The following is a 16,893-nucleotide window of genomic DNA, read 5'->3' as shown; positions in this document are numbered from 1 at the left end:
ATAAAGGAAAGATAAAAACACTAAAATAAAAATAAAGTAGGAATCAAAAAGATACGGATATATATTCACAGACACACATATATCAGCACTATATAATGAGTCATGATTCAGTACAGTGGTCTATAGCTGATCTATATAAATTAATTCTGCAAACCACTGAATAATGAGAGCCACATATTTGTCTTCCTTATACTGAATATTAACATTTTTTCCTGAAAGTCTATTTTTTTTTTTGTCCTCATGTCAACTCCCATGTGATGGAGATCAACTTCAAAAGAATATAAACCTCTGAAAACATTAAATCTCAAAGTTGAGCTAATCCATGTAATTGCTTCTTATCCAAATGGTACAATATATTCAAATACAGTATTAATTTCATTGCATCTCCCACAACCTCAATGCAACAAGGTCATTTCTGAAATACTATCTCTTGTCCAAAAGGATATAATCTAAAAAAAATCTATTGATTCAGTAAAATGTGCAAAAAGAAACAGCAAAATGAAAAGCAAAAATGCATGTGCATATTTAACAGATTTGGCAGGGGGGAATGAAAAAAGCAAATAAAAATAATGCACATTTTAAAAACAAAATTATAAAGTATTTCCTCTCTTTCTTTCTCTTTCTCCTATCTTTTTTCCCCAGTAACTCATTGCTATTTGAATATTTTTATACTTTATCGTGGACATTACTACTCCTTTCCATTTGAATCATGTTAATGATGATGATTTTTAAGATTATTTAAACAACCTTCTCTTCCTATTTAGTTTGGAAACTAACTCTGGAGCTAAAAATGTAGATGATGACAAGAAGCAAAAGGTGGAGCCCTTGCTATCTTATCTCACCATCTTCCAGACTCCTGATGTCATATTCCAAGATATCATATTCCACATATTCATGTGGTGAGCCATTTGTACTTTTATTTTTACAATTTGCTATTTTCAGATACAGATGGTCCTCGAATTATGATCACAATTGAGCCCAAAATTTCTGTTGCTAAGCGAGACATTTTTGGTGAGTTTTGCCCCATTTTACGACCTTCGTTGCCAGAGTTGTTAAGTGAATCACTGCAATTGTGAAGTTAGTCAAACCGTTATTAAGTGAATCTGACTTCCCCATTGATTTTGCTTGTCAGAAGGTCACAAAAGGGGGTCACTGACCTGGGACTCTGCAATCGTCACAAATATGAGTCAACTGACAAGCACCTGAATTTTGATTACATGACCATGGGGATGCTCCAACAGTTGTGCGAAATACGGCCAGAAATTACTTTTTTCAGTGCTATTGTAACTTTGAACGGACGCTAAACAAATTTGCCAATTGCACAGTGGCGGATAGGACAGCACTCCAGAGGGTCAACGTCATTGCCCAGAGGATCAACAGTTGCCTTCTCCTCTCCTTGGAAGAGCTTTATAGCTCCCGCTGCCTTAAGAAACTTCAAAACATTCTTAAGGATCCATCTCATCCTGGGCACCCTTTTTTTGAACTATTACCATCTGGCAGACGGTACAGGATAATAAAAACAAGGACAAATAGGCTGAAAAACAGCTTCTATCCCAGAGCAATAACCATATTGAATTCTACGGTATAGTGCAATATTAATGCAATATTGGCTTTTCAATGATATAGAATGTGAAGGATGTGTTTTTGTGTTTTGATTTTTATAGTTATAATGTACACGGAAGATGGCATTCATTCATTCATTCATTCATTCATTCATTCATTCATTCATTCATTCATTCATTCATTTGTTTTATATGCCGCCCTTTTCCGGAGACTCAGGGCGGCTTACAATGCGTTAAGCAATAGCCTTCATACTTTTGTATATACCTGCTTAGTAGGGCTTTAGGCCCCCCCTAAGCGGTGTTCCTTTTTTTTATACCAAGTCAGCTTATTGACCCCACAATCCGGGTCCTCGTTTTACCTACCTCGAAAGGATGGAAGGCTGAGTCAACCTTGAGCCTGGTGAGATTTGAATTTGCAGTAATTGCAGGCAGCTGGTGCTAGTTAATAGCACTTTAGTCTGCTGCGCCACCAAGGCTCTAATTTCATTGTACGATGTGCAATGACAATAAAGTAAACTAAACTAAACTTATGTCAAAGATTGCCTGTACATTTGTGAATAACACTTTTGCAAACTTGTCTGGGTGATCCAACATGCTCGTGCCTTCCAAAATGGTACGTTTGTGTTCCCTTTGTGAAACACTGCTGGGCTCCAAAAATTAAGAAAGACACGTTGAGACAGTTTTTCTCTACTCTGCCTCACCCATAGACAGGAATCTTGCCAAATTAAAGCCAACTACTTGCACCATAAAACACACAAACTGTGGAACTGTTAGAGAGGAGCCATCTTCACCCTTTTTCTCCCACACAAACTATAAAAGCTACACTGTCTTTTGCTACTCTGAAATGGACTGCCTCCCTCCTGGGAATCCCGACAACATTCCATCACAAACACTTGTTAAGTGTGGTGTTCCAACTCCCAATTGGATGCGTTTTCTCTGAAGCTCTCAAAGTAGCCTAAATGGTGGAGCTTAGTATGCACATCTAATCTTGTTAGCTCCACTCCCGAATATTCCCTAGAGGGGAGACATCTCAAAGCAGGTTTTTGCATTGGTAATTTAGGCGCTTGTTTTGTACATACACGTAGATACTCGTACGCAAAACCCAGACTGAGTCTCCAGACTGATGACAAGATTACACATATGAACTTTATGATTCACGTGGCAAGGGTGGTGATTTCTAAACTTCAGTTATTCTCATCCTCAGCGTTTAGCCAATGTGTAAAAATGGAGCACTGGATTTATCATAACACGGAGATCTATTTTATTTTACAGCAGATTGCATCTTAACAGAATAAAGGAATAACAGAGTTGGAAGGGACTTTGGAAATCTTCTAATCCAACCCCCCCCCCCCCCCCCCCGTTCAAGCAGGAAACCTTTTCAGACAAATGGTTGTCCAATCTCTCCTTAAAACCTCCAGTGTTGGAGAACCCACCAACTTGTGGTGGCAAGTTGTTCTACTGATTTTCTAACAGTCAGAAAATTTCTTCTTAATTCTAGGTTGGAGCTCTCCTGGACTAGTTTCCATCCATTGCTTCTTGTCCTGCCTTCAGGTGCTTTGGAGAATAGCTTGATTCCCTCTTCCTATTTTATGATAAGGCAGAAAAAGAACATTGAGTTTTAATGGGAAGGGAGCAGCAACGTTCCAGTTCCAATTCCAGATTATTATTTATTTATTTATTTATTTATTTATTTATTTATTTATTTATTTATTTATTTATTTATTAAATTTATATACCGCCCTACTCAGGGCGGTGAACAGCCAAGATAAAATACACATAATACAAATGTTAAAAACCATTTAAAATATATTAAAAACCATGGCCCGAAAACAAATTTAAAACATCCCAATTTATAAGACAAATTTAAAATTTAAAATGATTTAAAAAAGAGGTTAGGCCAGGCCAGCCTGCTGGAAAAGGAAAGTTTTAAGGGCACGGCGGAAAGCGTGCAGATCCGGGATCCGCCGTATCTCCGGGGGGAGCTCGTTCCAGATGCCAGGTGCCCCCACAGAGAAGGCTCTCCCCCTGGGGGCCGCCAGTTGACACTGTTTGACTGACGGCACCCTGAGGAGCCCTTCTCTGTGGGAGCGTACTGGTCTGTGAGAGGCTACTGGTGGCAGAAGGCAGTCTCGTAAATACCCTGGTCCTAAGCCATGATAAGTAGAGTCCCAATAAAAAGAAAATGGAAAAAAAGCAGGAAAGAAAAGAACAAACTCCGTCTTTCCTAATTATTCAAGTATCAGAAAAGAAGGAGGTCTGGGTGTTCTCTGTCTCTTGAAAAGGAGCCCTCATACTAAGTCCAATGATCTATTTTGTAATGGTGAAGGACACTTTAAGGGAGACATAGCCATTCATACCTCAATGATGAAAAAACATGTACTAAGACTGAGAAGGGAGGCTGAACAACTAAACTTGTGGTGCGACCAGAACAATCTGGAACTGAACACACTCAAAACCATAGAAATGGTGGTAGACTTTAGGAGAAACCCTCCCATACTACCACCTCTTACAATACTAGACAACACAATATCAACAGAAGAGACCTTCACATTTCTAGGTTCTATCATATCTCAAGACCTAAAATGGACACCTAACATCAAAAATGTCATCAAAATAGCTCAACAAAGAATGTTCCTTCTGCACCAACTCAGAAAGCTCAAACTGCCCAAAGAGCTGCTGATCCAGTTGTACAGAGGAATTATTGAGTCTGTCATCTGCACATCCATAACTGTCTGGTTTGGCTCTGCAACCAAACAAGACAGACAGATAATTAAAACTGCAGAAAAAACAATTGCTACCAACCTGCCTTCCATTGAGGACCTGTATACTGCACGAGTCAAAAAGAGGGCTGTGAAAATATTTACAGACCCCTTGCATCCTGGACATAAACTGTTTCAACTCCTACCCTCAAAATGACGCTATAGAGCACTGCACACCAGAACAACTAGACACAAGGACAGTTTTTTCCCGAATGCCATCACCCTGCTAAACAAATAATTCCCTCAAAACTGTCAAACTATTCACTAAGTCTGCATTGCTATTAATCTTCTCATCGTTCCTATCACCCATCTCCTTCCACTTATGACTGTATGACTGTAACCTTGTTGCTGGTATCCTTACGATTTATACTGACTGTTTCCTAATATGATTTGATTGCTTATTTGTACCTTATGACTATCATTAAGTGTTGTACCTTATGATTCTTGACAAATGTATCTTGCCTTTTTATGTACACTGACAGCATATGCACCAATCACACTTGGCCAATAAAGAATTCTGTTCTGTTCTGTTCTGTTCTGTTCTGTTCTGTTCTGTTCTGTTCTATTCTCTATTCTCTATTCTCTATTCTCTATTCTCTATTCTCTATTCTCTATTCTCTATTCTATTCTATTCTATGACTGAGAAGAAATATCTTGTCGGAGATCTCCCTTGCCAAAGGAAGCCCTTGAGACCTTCAGCCTATATTGCCTTTGAAAGTTGAAATAGAGAACCCTACAGAAGTCCTACAGAGGAGTTTTAGTGGAGACATTAAAGAAGTGGAGAAATTCCCCATGAACTAGATTATGATATCAGCCTTAACCACAATAGACTGAGATTTATAAACCAGAGAGATGTGTCCACTGATCCATCTGGAAAGGATGCCCAACAAAGCTTTATAACTTAAGGTTAAAAGATTCAAATAAGAACACTATTCATCTTTATTCCTGAGTTCTAGATAATTGCTCTTTCCTCTTCTTTCTCTAATAGTCTCTTGAGTTTTTGAACAGGAAGAAAAAAAAAACATACAGTTCTGATTCCTGTGGAATGAAGAATTTACCTTTGGAATGAAGGTGTAACATCTGAAAAGTATTTCATTATGACATTCAGCCTGAAAAACTCCCTCACCTGACACCTTCAGCTATTTTTCAGCTTAAGTGCTTGAGAGAAACCAAACCACTTTTGGAGAGAAACCAAAAGGGCTGCAGTGATTTAAGCAGTAGATGCAAAAAGGCAACTGCAAATCCCATGATGTCACCTATCCACAACCATGGTTTAAAGCTCTTTTTAATATGTGGATAGGAAGCTTCAGAGATCTCCAAAATACCATCAAAAGCACTGGAAAGAGCAAAGACTTCCTCTTAAGAATAAGTTCCTATTAAACCAAACAATAGGCATTCCTTCCACTTATATCAAGCTCAAAAGCTCTGCAAAATTGCTGGTGCTGGTGATGACCTATAAAGCCCTACATGGCTTAGGCCCAGGATATTTGGTGGACCATCTGCTGCCAGTAACAGCTGTCCATCGCCCGGTGCGTTCTCACAGGGAGGGCCTGCTCCAGGTGCCGTCAGCTAGACAGTGTCGTCTGGTGACCCCCAGGGGTAGAGCTTTCTCTGTGGCTGCACCCACCCTTTGGAATCAACTCCCCCTGGGGCTCCGGTTGGCTCCTGACCTTCGCACCTTCCACCGCGAATTAAAAACGTAGTTGTTCACATTGCCCAGCCTGGACTGAGAGGGTTTTTTAGATTTTGGGGGTTTTAATATAAATTATATACATACATTATGTATTTTATAATTTTAACTGGTTGTTTTATTGTTGTGAGCCGCCCTGAGTCCTCGGAGATAGGGCGACATATAAATTTTATTAATTAATTAATTAATTAATTAATTAATAATAAATAAATAAATAAATAAATAAATAAAATTAGCAAATAACCATGGGCTATGAATTCCTGCAAGATGATAAGTATAGGTTGAGCAAAGATTTTATAATAATTCTGGTTGGCCCCTACACGATCTCAAGGTGTGAAATAATAACCATCTGAGATTCAGATGTTGAAAACTATTCCTGGAACAGAAGATCCAATAACTGTGGAACTACACCTTTTCTATGACATTATCAGTTAATCAGATCTGTGAACCAAGGTCTCTTGGGCCAGCAAAGAGTAATCAATATTACTTCTGCTCTCTGCTGACATCCTAACCATTAGCACTCAGCAAATCAATGGAATAAGTAGAAGTCCACACATCTAATAATACTGGAAGAAAAAAAAAAAACCCAATCCGAACTATACTTCTCTCCCAATATGAAAGAAGCAGTATTGATGCCTGGGGCCTCTTCTATGATGGATTAACATGGTAAGAACTACAAGCATTAAGTTGAGTCTCTTGTAATCTGACAGTGAGAACAATCAACCCCTGGAACAGAAGTTGCCTTCAGAAGTTGTGGGAGCTTCATCACTGAAGGCTTTGAAATCATGTAGGGTCTGCTTGGGCTGGGGTGGGGATTGGATTAGATGACCTACAAAGTCCCTTCCAACGCTGTTAATCTGTATGTCAGGTTACGATGTCGTCTCAAATAAATTGCATTTCCAAACAAATAGTCTATGTTTGAAATCTTTCATTTATTGAGGACAACAATCTGTCCCCGAGTCCATCGTACTCAGCACTGACCTTCTGACCCCAAACTCTCCCTTTCCGTTTCCCAATTCTCTGTGTCTCATTGGCCATCTTCCAAGTCACTCTCCCCATATCTACTACTTCAGCTCACAGGAATGTCCCCCCTCCCATCCCATCTCCTAGGGGATAATATCTTCAGGGAAAATAAGTAGGTGAAGAGTCAAGTGTCCTCTTCTCTTCCTTATGTCAGCACTGGAGTGAATATAGCTTGGAGTGCTGACACTGTATCTGTATCTAGTTAAGGCTAGAATATGGAAGCAGTTCTTAGAGCTTCTAGGAACAAAAGGGAGACAATTTAGTAGAACTCATCTTCCATTTCTTGAATGATAATGGTTGCCTAGCATCTAAGACCAAACCCAAGTCAAAAATTGAATGTGATCTAAGCTGGTATCTTCCATAAAGATTTGTCGTTCCCATCTGAACTTTTGGGAGTTTTGGAGAGATAAGGATTAAGAGTCATTTGAATTTAGGATAGACAGTGTAGTAAAAACCTGAGCAATGCTGGAAAAACTGATAACTTGTATGCAAGCCATTATCTCTGTCTTTTAATGACCCCGTAATCCCTTGCATCAGGGTGGAGTCAAGGCAACTGAAGGGAGCTGAGTGTTTACTGGCCAGATGCCCTTTCTGTCGCCAATGCAGAGTTCAAACTTGTGATTGACAGCCCCTAACCCCAAAAATTACAACAGGAGCACCACTAGAGGATCTGAGAGTCATATTCTTCATTAGCAAAGGATAATTCCTTGAGGGATGTACATTAAAATGTTAAACTTCTATTGAAAGTTGCTTCCCTCATCCCAAAAGCCACGAAGACCACATGGAAACCTCAGCCACCTTAAGGAAGAGTTGCCATGTCTTCCATATCTTTTTTAAAAATAAGACAGGACAGGATAACTGCCAATCCATATTTTTAAAATTCAGCAATTTTAGGAGGTGTGGATTTAACTCTCAGAACTCCCCGGAAAGCCATGGAATTAAAATCCACACATCTTTAAAGTGGCTGAGTAACTCTGAAAAAGTAAACTTTTGTAAAAAATCTGGTTGCATCAGGATCAGGAGAACCACTTCCCACTCCAGGGACAAGTCCTTCTACTCCTCCATATCAGAAAGAGGCAAATCTCTTTTATCAGCAACCTGATTTTTTTTAAAAAAACCCTGTAGTGTAGGATTATTGTAAAGGGTGAGGTTTTCTACTATTTGATTTTGAGCTAGCAAGCTGAAAGACATAATCTACCCCAGCAATAGAGATCACAAAAGGAGATGCAAAAATTAAAAGATGTCATAGCAAGAAGAAACTTCAAGGCTTCATCCATTAGAAAAAAGACTTGCTGCAAAAGTAGAAAAAAAAATCAGCTTTATGCCGAAGATCCATTGATGATTCAGGAATCCAATCATTCACATTTGTGGGTGTGTGGTGGAACCCCCAGCATGCATGCATTCATTCATTCATTCATTCATTCATTCATTCATTCATTCATTCATTCTTATGATTGATTGATTGATTGATTGATTGATTGATTGATTGATTGATTCGATTTATATGCCACCCTTCTCCGGAGACTCAGGGCGGCTTACACTGCTTTTAAACAATAGTGTTCATACTTTTGTATATACCTGTATAGTAGAGCTTTCCCCCCCCCCCCCCAAGCAGTGTTCTTTTTTATACAAAGTCAGCTTATTGCCCCCACAATCTGGGTCCTCATTTTACCTACCTCGGAAGGATGGAAGGCTGAGTCAACTTTGAGCCTGGTGAGATTTGAACTTGCAGTAATTGCAAGCAGCTGGCAGCTAAATGCTACTTAACAGTGCTTTAGTTCGCTGCTCCACCAAGCATTTAAATGCTAAGGCACAATTAGAACAATTAATGAGTGGAACGACTTGCCTCCAGAAGTTGTGGGTCCTCCAACACTGGAGTTTTTAAAAAAGAGAATGGACAACCGTTTGTCTGAAATGGTGGAGGGTTCCCTGCCTGAGCAAAAGGTTGGTCTAGAAGACTCCAAGGTGCTTTCCAACTCTGTTATTCTGTTATTCTACCTTTTCATGATATCAGATTTTGTTGCTGTTGCTTTTCTTCCAGACAGGACCATGCAAAGTCCCAGCACTGGGTTTACACAGCAGTCTTGTGTGTTCTGACACCCTTTGTTTTCCACCACGCCAACTTCAACTTTCATTGCAACGAACGTCAGATCCTTCACTTGCCTAATCTGTGAAAAGGCCTTTTTTGGCTAAAGCAGCCACAAGGTGGCACTTTTGTTAAAGTAGAAAATGGCCATGCTGTGCTTTGCTCTCATACAGGTGGGTGGAGAGGGAAGGTCTACTTTTGTTCCTCCTCAACCTTATTCAAAGACCCATCAATTAAGACAAAACTGATAGGACTTCTCTGATGAGAAATTTCCAAAGAGATTTTTTTCACCCCTGCTAATAAAAGAGAGCTCGAAGTTCCTACCTCTGCGTAAGTTAGTATTGCAAGCTCAGTTCCAGGAGTTTGACTCCTTCAATCCTGACTGGCTCAAGGTTGACTCAGCCTTCCATCCTTCCGAGGTTGGTAAAATGAGGACCCAGATTGTTGGGGGCAATAGGCTGACTCTGTAAGCCACTTAGAGACGGTGATAAAGCACTATGAAGCGGTATATAAGTCTAAGTGCTATTGCTATTGCTATTGCTATTGCTATTGCTATTGCTATTGCTATCGTTAACTCTGTCCATTGCCAGCAATTCAATCCTGACCAGCTCAAGGTTGACTCAGCCTTCCATCCTTCCAAGGTTGGTAAAATGAGGACCCAGATTGTTGGGGGCAATAGGCTGACTCTGTAAGCCACTTAGAGAGGGCCATAAAGCACTATGAAGTGGTATATAAGTCTAAGTGCTATTGCTATAGTTAACTCTGCCCATTGCCAGCAGTTCGATCCTGACGGGCTCAAGGTTGACTCAGCCTTCCATCCTTCCGAGGTTGGTAAAATGAGGACCCAGATTGTTGGGGGCAATAGGCTGACTCTGTAAGCCACTTAGAGAGGGTGATAAAGCACTATGAAGCAGTATATAAGTCTAAGTGCTATTGCTATTGCTATCTCAGCTTCCAAGATTTTGTACCACTTCCATAATTTTTTTTTTGTTTCTACAATAACTTGTACCATTAAGCCTCCTGATTGAAATCAGTATGATTCTTACTCCCATGAGCCTGCTCTGGTGTACAAGATATGACAGTTCTCAATCTGATCAAGATTTGGGCAGTGGTTTAGGAAACACCCTGCTACAAATGCCAATGTTGTATCTGCCATGTTGATGGTTCACAAAAAAGCAGACAAGGAGGTTCCAGTCCAATGTACTTGGAGATATATTTCATTTTAGTTAGTAAGAATGAGTTAAGTTGCAACTACGTCCTTTTCTTCTTAATCAATCTTGCTAAAGCGTCGCTGTGAAAATTGGTCAGGAAAGGAATTGCTTTTAGTTTCAGGCATATGCGCAAGATCCTGCTCCAATTCATTATAGGTAATCCTTCACTGCTGGGAAATGTTTGTGTTGAGATGCCAACAACGTGGAAAACATCTGCATCCTCCACACACCTACCATGACTCACCCAGTACACCAGATAATAACATGGCCTGCCTGCTACAGTGATTCCATATAAATATTTTTAGCAGCTTCTCAGAATTCCATTATCAATATTTAAAAATAGAATGTTTCAGTGCTTCAGGTTACAGGCAGGGTCTAGGGCTCTATTGCTAGGAGTAAGGACTTCAGCTCAATCTTAATCTGAACTAACTTCCAGTTATGCTTTCATTGTGACATTGGTTCAATTAATAGCTGTTTTTCAAGCAAACTCCTCCCAAAATGGATGATACTAGAAAAGGAGTAAGCAATATGGCATCTGTGTCTCATGATGCCTGTCTTGGCCTCACCCAGAAAGAAAAAAAAGAGGAAGGAAGGAAGGAAGGAAGGAAGGAAGGAAGGAAGGAAGGAGAGCAGAGAGATAGTAGGAAGGTAGAGATAGATAGTAGACAGGTAATAGAAGATAGATGAGAGAGAGAGAGAGGAAGATAGGTAGAGATAATAGACAGAAGATAGATGGTGATGACAGATGATAGCTAGCTAGATAATAGCTAGATAGCTAAACAGACAGATAGACAGATGATAGACCAATATCCTTCTTCCTCTGGGGTTGATTTTAATTGATGTTGATAGGCGAGGAGAGATCCAGACTACGACCTATACTTTGAGGAGTGCCTAAGGGCTTGGTCTCTCTCCCCTATTTAATATCTACATGAGGCCATTAAACGAGGTGATCCATCCATTTGGGGTAAGATATAATTAATATTGAGATGACACCCAATTTTATATGTCTACTCCAGGGTCTCTTTGGGGACCCTTAGCCTGTCCACTACCCAGTCATGGGCTATATTGCCTCTTATCTGCCCATTCTCTAGGCATCGTCTCTGAGCCCTAAATCTATCTAAACACACACACACACACACACACACACACACACACGCACACAGTATGGTGATGTAAAAATAAGGAACCATATTTAGCATAATGAATATGTTGTAAGAAAGCAAGCAATAAAATTTTTATCCAGCCAGAGGTGGCTGTGAACCGAAATGTAGCATCCAATTAATGAATCCTGGAGTGAACTACAATTTTTTTTTTAACTATCTGATATTACAGCAATGTCACAGTTCAGCATTTTCTCATTTCTTGGCATTTAATTCCATTTTGCATTTAACTGTACACTTAATGTGGTTTTCACTGTTTGGGGAAAAAAAAAAAGCATAAATGCATTTGCCAAACAGAAATATGGAATAAGTGCCTTCGTGAAAGCTGAATTTTTTTTTAAAGAAAACAAATGTGCAGAAATCACACTGCTAAGCGTGAATTGCCAATTGTTGGGGTTGATCACCCCTAAAATATATGGGTGAGTAGTTGCTCGGCACTGTGAGTCTCCTACTTTGCAGAGAAAGAAAAGAAATAAAATATGGGTGACTCCATTTGGGAAGAAGAAATCTCATCTTTCAAACTAATGCTTTTGCTTTAATTAGGAATGAAATATTTACTATCTCTTCAAAACAAGAATGAGATTTTGCCCAGCTGAATTGCTGATGGGTAACACATTAGGTTACTTTCCCAAAGTCTTGGGATGTCTTGCCCAAAACTAGGTATGTCTAGTCTGATGAAAAGAAGGACTAGAAGTGACATGATAGCAGTCTTCCAATATCTCAGGGGCTGCCACAAAGAAGAGGGAGTCAAGCTATTCTCCAAAGCACCTGAAGGCAGGACAAGAAGCAATGGGTGGAAACTAATCAAGGAGAGAAGCAACCTAGAACTAAGGAGAAATTTCCTGACAGAAAGAACAATTAATCAGAGGACCAACTATCTCCAGAAGGAAACCCTATATCACACTTAGCTCTAGTAAGACCACACCTGGAATACTGCATCCAGTTTTCATAATCACATTATAAAAAAAGCCGTTGAGACTCCAGAAAGAGTACAGAGAAATGCAACAAAGATGATTAAGGGCCTAGAGACTAAAATATATGAAGGCCGGTTGTAGGAATTGGGTATGCCTAGTCTAGTGAAAAGAAGGATGCGGCTGACTTGATAGTAGTGGTCCAATATTTGAGGGGCTGCCACAAAGAAGAGGGGTGTGTGTGTCAACCTATTCTCCAAAGCACCAGAAGGCAAAATAAGAAACAATGGATAGAAACTAACCAAGGAGAGAACCAACCTAGAACTAAGGAGAAATTTCCTGACAGTGAGAAAAATTAATCAGTGGAATGGCTTGCCTTCAGAAGTTGTGGGTTCTCCATCACTGGAGGCTTTTAAGAAGAGATTGGACAGCCATTTCTCTGAAATGACATAGGGCCTCCTGCTCGAGCAGGGGTTTGGACTAGAGGACCTCTAAGGTCCCTTCCAACTCTGTTATTTTGTTACCATTCCAGACAAATGACTGTTCAATCTCTTCTTAAAAACGTCCAGTGATCAAGCACAATTATCTCCACAATTTATGGAGATAAGCTCTTCCACTGGTTAGTTGTTCTCACTGACAGGAAATTTCTCCTTCATTCTAAATTGGCTCTTTCTTGAATAAGCTCAAGTGCCATTCTTAACAGTTCAGATAAGAAATACATTTCTTCTTTTCCAATCAAGAAATGCTTTGTTGAAGGCATCAGGATTTTGCCATTCCTCCAATTGCCAGCAACATACAGAAAAAGATTAATTTGCCCAATCCTTTCAACCCATGAATCTGAAAGTTCGCATGGGAATATTTGCACGTCCGAATGGCAGCTCTTTTCCAAAAAAACCTATATGCATGTAATCTGGGAAAAGAAAAAAAAATGATCTCAGTTTTTTGTGTAAATAGGCTTTTAAAAAACACAATCCAACCTTGTGTTGAAATAATGCACAAAATACATTCATAATGTAGTTGATTATCTGCAAGAGAGGATTTCATGCTCAGCTTCAAGCTACCGCAGTGAGGGACTGATTGTTTCATTTATTTGCAGCTTGTTTTCCCCTTGTACACTTGGGAACGGAAAGCTAGAGAAAATGGATCTTTTAGTAGATCCAGCGGCCTTTTCTCATTCTCTCAGAACAAAGGGGAATAAAATTGGAAGGCATTGTCATGGTCCTCTCAGGTGGCTCTTCATCCAAGGAGAAGGAGCAAGGATCAGATGAAGTATCCCCAGGCTCAATTCTGAGGAATTGGCCTCGAACCCCAGAGTTGTAGCAGAATAGATGATATTCCATTCTTGGCTCATCAGTTCTCCTTCCACTGCTCAGACTCAACTATGCAGGGAAAAGACAGAGAGGCCAAGAAATGCTTGGAAAGGAAACTTGCAATTAAAGACTGTCAGTGTTAGGAAAGAAGCGTGAGGCAGACCCAGAAGGAGGTGGAATTCTACATCAACTACAGCAGCAAGAAATAACAATGTTTGAGGGCGCGAGAAGTGCAAGAACCGAATTTGTTTTATCTCTCTCAACACTTGAAGTGGTAAAAGAGGAGGAGGAGGAGAAGGAGGAGGTGGAGGAGAAGGAGGAGGAGGAGGGGGAAAAGAAGGAGGAGGAAAATCCATCTTTAATCAGGATGACCATATTTTGGAGTGTGTCTGTGAATCTCCAGGACAAAAGTGGCAGGCACAAGGAACCAAAACATCTCCATGAATAAGCCTAAGCCAGTGGTGGAGAACCTATGGCATGCGTGCCAGAAATAGCACGTAGAGCCCTCTCTATGGCCACGTGAGCTGTCGCCCCAGCTCAGCTCCACTGAGCATGGATGTGTGCCTCCTGCTGGCCAGCTGGTCTGCGGATCTCTGCCACGCATGCAGGGGGGTGCATGCATGGGCCCACGTGCACATGCACGGGGGATAGGGTGCATATGGGGGGCACATGTGCATGCATGGGTGGGGCGCATGTGCAGGGTCTGTGCACACATTGTATTTTGGGGGTTTGCATGCACGCTTTGGGCACTCGGTCCGAAAAAGATTAGCCGTCACTGGCCTAAGCTGTTTCTTTATTGCTAATCACCTATTTACAAGAAGCTGGCCAGACTGATTGCAATCTCTTCATGGGATGCAAATAAAGGTTTCAATAATGTCATCCTCTGTCATTCCCTCCCATGGAAGAATTCCATGCTAAAAAAATATTTCCCCCTTTAACCAGTGATTCCACCACAAAGTCCTCAGCATCTGAACAACTTCTTTGATACTCTGTTTTTCAAGTTCCTTGCCTTGAACTTGTCTTGATCCTTGCCTGACTACAGATAGTTCTTGACTTACAAGCATTCATTTAGTGACTGTTCAAAGTTACAAGGGTACTGAAAAAAAGACTTATGACCATTTTTCACATTTATGACCACTGCAACTTCCCCATGGTCATGTGATCAAGTTCAGGTGCTGGAATGTTTTTTGACAACTGGCATTACCATTCACATTCCCAGCTGACAGAGATTCACTTAATAACTGTAGCAAAAAACCTTGTAAAATGGGGCAAAACTCACTTAAAAACTGCCTTGCTTAGCAATAGAAATTTTGGGCCCAACTGTTGTCATAAGTCAAGGACTACCTGTATTTAGGAACTTAACCTTTGTACAGAAAGGACAATATCTTGGTATTCTAGTCCCCAAACATTGGGAATCTCTATTTAACTATTGACTTTGGACCGGATGAAGTCTTTGAGTAGTTTAACAAAAGACTTGTTAAAAAAAGATAATATGCCATAATTTCCAATGCCCTGATTAGAAAAGGATGTTCATACTTTTGTTTTAATTACAGAGTGAAGATTTTTCTCCGAAGTGTAGAGACAGAGGCAAATTTATAGACGAAGCCTTATGCTATTTGAGCTTCTACCACAACGTAATTAGTTCATTATCTGTCTGGTTGGGATCTGTGGTTATTGCACAAAAGAAATTTCAGTGGGTCACTGCTGCAATTTTCCAACTGAGGGGACTAAGTTTCAGAGAAGCAGACGGCGTTAAATCTGATAAACATATTTTGAAAAATATGCATCACGTTTAAAAAGCTTTTCTTTACGATAACATGAATTGCTCATGTCAGCAATCTTTGATTAATATTTGTTATTAGATCAGAAAGGGTAGATAGATCTTCTTGCAGTTGGAGATCACACTCTCCTTTCAATAAGACTATTTTATTTTTTATTTTATTAAATTTGTATACCGCCTTTCTCCTGCTGGACTCAGAGTGGTGCACAACCAAAATAAAACTGTCAGGATTCCAAGTAATACATCCACTGCAAGCAAAAACTCCGAGGCAGGTGGATTCCTCAAAGAATAGCTTTATTGGAAATATCATATTGGCACGTATCTGGTGAAAACCAACTCTGAGGGGCCCCGTGGTTTTCGCCTAATTAAAGTAAAAGCCCCCCCCCAATCCCAAACAATCGGTCACATGGCCCAATCAAGGCAGCATCTGCTGGTCTGGTGACATCACTCCTCCTTCCTCTGGCCAGGTGTGAGAACGTCCTTGCTTCCCAAGAGAAAGTATTTTATTTTGACTACACAATCCCAGCTCTCCGTAATCCCCCCTCCCTATCCCTCACTCCAGTGTGGCAGCACTGAAACTCCAAGATGGCTTCGGCTAGGTCAGCTTCAGGGTTGACAAAGACATTATAATGGCTGCTGGCCTATGACAGTCCTTACTTTAGGGAGGGTCAATCAACAGGAAAAAGGAAGGATCAAGTCCACCTTTGACTTAAAACCCTTTTCACAATACAACCTGGGAAAGCTCTCCCTGATTATAAATGCTGTTCCTAATTCCACACACATTTCTTCATTTGACCTCCTCTATCATTCGCTTTGAAGCAAGCTGTAATGCAAGGATGCCCATAAACAGCAAGAGCTTTTACACACATGAAACAAATCTCATATCATTCCAGTCTATCTGAAAACATTTTCCATTCTTAATGCAATTACAGTGCTAATCGTATAAAACACGGTAAATTTAATTTAATTGTAGCCCTTGGTGAAATGCTAAAAGAATTCATCAAATATTTAGAAATTTTACACTTACTACAATGGGCACCATTAATTCTGCAAAACACAATCCTTCTCGGAATCACATACATTTTATGGGTGCATCTCTATGATTCTTAGGTTTTTGGCAAGGACCCAAATCATTGTAGTCAATCCTCAGTCAATTCAATGATGATGATGATGATGATGATGATGATGATGACGACGATGAAGAAGTGCATATATACATATACGAAAATGTGCATAAATATGAACACTGCATTCATTTTTTATTATTTCATTCAGATGAGACTGCACTTTCCTGGTAAGTCCAGAATTTTGGAATGATATATCACACATCTAGTCAAATTTATTGAGTCCAATCTGCAAGTGTAGAATAAGACTAGTAACTCAAAGTTTTCCTTTCTTCTA

General features: G+C 40.1%; 1 protein-coding gene across 1 annotated transcript in view; it reads right to left on the bottom strand.

Moving 5' to 3' along the window:
• TENM1 (teneurin transmembrane protein 1) overlaps window positions 1-16,893 on the bottom strand; it is a 349,073-nt gene that overhangs the window by 276,833 nt on the left and 55,347 nt on the right.

The sequence above is a fragment of the Pituophis catenifer genome, unplaced genomic scaffold, assembly GCF_029215685.1.
Source record: "Pituophis catenifer annectens isolate HBS135680 unplaced genomic scaffold, rPitCat1.0.hap2 SCAF_11, whole genome shotgun sequence".
Lineage (NCBI taxonomy): Eukaryota > Metazoa > Chordata > Lepidosauria > Squamata > Colubridae > Pituophis > Pituophis catenifer.
This window is presented reverse-complemented; position numbering and strand designations above follow the sequence as displayed.